The following is a 3,142-nucleotide window of genomic DNA, read 5'->3' as shown; positions in this document are numbered from 1 at the left end:
AAAATACAAATAAAGATAATAATATACTGAGTATTATACTGTAAAAGTATAAGATAAATATAACTAATTTATATTGTTAATTTAAATAATAGCTAGGGGTGCCCCCAGTGGCAATTTTCGGCATACAGTGACAGAAAGAAAGAAAAAATTTGCTTTTTCAGTTTTATATAGTTAGACTATACGGTTTTAAAAAGTTATCACAAGATGGCGGAGTAATCGCCTACCTGTAGCCAAATTCTTTTGTATCCGATTATTAATTAGCCTAAATATAGCCCGATAAAAATCCATAAGATTGGTTTAAGTCAGATGTCGTTTATCAAAACTGTAATGTAATCATGTTTAAAATTAAATTATTTATGTAGAAAATCTACAAACGTATTAATAAGGCGAGTTATTATCTAAGTTTTTAGTTACTTATAGGGTTTTTCTAACGGGATCCCAAGATCACAACTGTTTTTTTATTTAAATCGACAGATAGTTTACAAATTTGGTAAAAGTTTACTTTTTAAAGGTATAAATTCTTCGGAAAGATAAGCCGTATACCAGTTCAATAAAATTTGATGTAGTGTATTAAATTCATAGAAAACTTAATTTAAAGCATTATAAATTCATATTTCTCATCAGATTATTTTTCTNGATGAAAAACGTTTAAAATTTACAAGAACCCTGTCTAGTCTTTTGAGGTATATTAGTGATACGACAAAAGAAGCATTTGACATTGCCAAATCCCGAGGGTATCGACACCATCGGGATTTGGCAGCCCGCGTGCACGTACGCACCGCACATCTAGCGGGACCGTCTCCGATTCCACTCGTAGGCAGCTACTTGACTAAGTGGCTAAGATTTAAAAAGTAAAAAATATTTTATGTTATTTTTTATGTACGTTTCATTACAAAGCTATATTTAATTATAATTTTCTTTAAAAGTATATTCGTACAATTGAAGAATGCTTTGTACCAGGTATGTATATCTACCACACATTTTATTTCATCGAGTAAGTTTTTATAATTTTATTTTTAATTTTAGCCCTTATATCGTGGCTAGCGATTCGGAATGTAATTGCGATATTGAAAATTTATTTTAAAAAAGTTTTGGCTCGAGATCATATAATGAAAAAGAAAACATTATTAAAAGAGANTACAAGAAATAAATTCGTATTGAATAACGTAGAATGCGAGGAAATCAATATTTTACTCTGTTCCGCGTACACTTAGATTTAAAATATTTTTTTAAATTCAAATTTTTAATTGTAATAATTAAAATTATAAAAACAATAATAAATCCGGTAACGTTAATAATCTATAAATACATGTATATAGTTAAACATAATTCGCGATAAAGTTTCTTAAAATCAAATCCGTAACTTAAAATTGTTTATGGAGGCCACTTGTGTTTGTAACGACAGAACAAGGAGACAATTTTTACCTTCATGTAAATTTTATTTATATATTTTAATGTATATTCCGTCTGTCAAGATGTGGATTTTAAGAATTTTTTTTTGTATACTTTAAAAACTAGATCCTCGAATTCTTCGTTGATGCATGACTTATCAGTCTTAAAACAATCGTTATACAAGCGCTGCCAAAACAGAGAGCTCCCCATCCCATGACAGAGAGAAAGAAGTTATATAACAGTTCATTCTTCGGGAAACTGAACATATCGATCCTATATTGATCCTGGTTTTGAAGATGTTAGAAAGTTGTGTATGTGACCTTTGTCTTTGTGATCGTCGCGCCCTCTCCTCTGCTATGTGTGGGGTCTGTTATGTTCGTCAAGGGAATTGTACTCTGGTCCAGTATAGTTGAGTTTGGAATGTGTGCTGTGGTCTAACGAGATCCTCGAATTCTTCGTTGATGCATGACTTATCAGTCTTAAAACAATCGTTATACAAGCGCTGCCAAAACATAGAGCTCCCCATCCCATGACAGAGAGAAAGAAGTTATATAACAGTTCATTCTTCGGGAAACCGAACATATCGATCCTATATTGATCCCGGTTTTGAAGACAAGTGGCTCAAAGCATTTATTAACTTTATCCCTTAATAAACTTTTTTTCATTTCTTCCATATTTCGAAACCGTGTTGTGTCTTTATATTTGTTTTTCAAAACCGCAATGCAACGTAATAATCAACACTTGGCATAACTCATTCATTTATTTCACCTTTTGTTGAATTTTTGTTTTTTTTTAATTGTTTCTAAAATTTTTTTGGAGTAAGATTTTTAACTATTTTTAGATTTCCTCTAGAGAACACTTCAAAAAATTTTCAAAAATCTTTAAAAATTTTTCTTATTTTTCAAAAATCCTCCTTTTTCTCAAAAATTTTTCTTTTCAAAAATCTCTTACAGTATTTTTAGCCAAATCTCGTTGATCTTTAAACTTAAGTTTTTATTTATACAATGTTTATTTTTTTAAATTTTTATACTCTAAGTTTTCTGCTATAAGTTTATTTTTCTTTATGTAGGATCTTTACATTATTTTGGTCAATATTACAATTATTCAACGTTCAATCCTACATAAAGAAAAAGAAACTTATTACAGAAAATTTAAAGAGAGTATAGAAATTATAAAAAATGAACATTGTATAAATAAAAACTTAAGTTTAAAAATTAACGAGAATTGGCTAAAAATACTGTAAAAGAATTTGGAAAGAAAAATTATTTGAAAAAAAGGAGAATTTTTGGAAAATAAAAAGGAAAAAATTCAAAATACTTTTAGAGTAGTATTTAAAAGAAATACGAAACATAATTAAATTTTGCCTACCAGAAACCATATAGTTATGTAAATCATCATAGAATGGAAACGCCTCTAGAATCGAAGAGTTGAAAGAACAGAATTAAGAAAGTGAAGTCTAGTTACTTCGTATCGATATAAATATTAAAGAAGAAAAAATGTGATAGAAGCTCATTAGATACAAAGAGGATAAGGACAGAAGAATTATAAGGAACATACGGAAAAAGAAGAACTCTGCCATATGTCCATTGTAATCCTTTGTGACACCTCAAGAACTCTACTGTGACTAAGTANTTCGTCTTCCCACCACTGTTTGTCAGCCTTTACTGACATTAAAAATATTGTTTTTATTCAAAAAATTTAAATTTTTATTTAAAAAAAATAGTTTGCAATCGGAAGTCTTTTAAAGGCT

Source organism: Centruroides sculpturatus, unplaced genomic scaffold, assembly GCF_000671375.1.
Source record: "Centruroides sculpturatus isolate CEXI.00-Female unplaced genomic scaffold, Cexi_2.0 scaffold1301, whole genome shotgun sequence".
Classification (NCBI taxonomy): domain Eukaryota; kingdom Metazoa; phylum Arthropoda; class Arachnida; order Scorpiones; family Buthidae; genus Centruroides; species Centruroides sculpturatus.
This window is presented reverse-complemented; position numbering follows the sequence as displayed.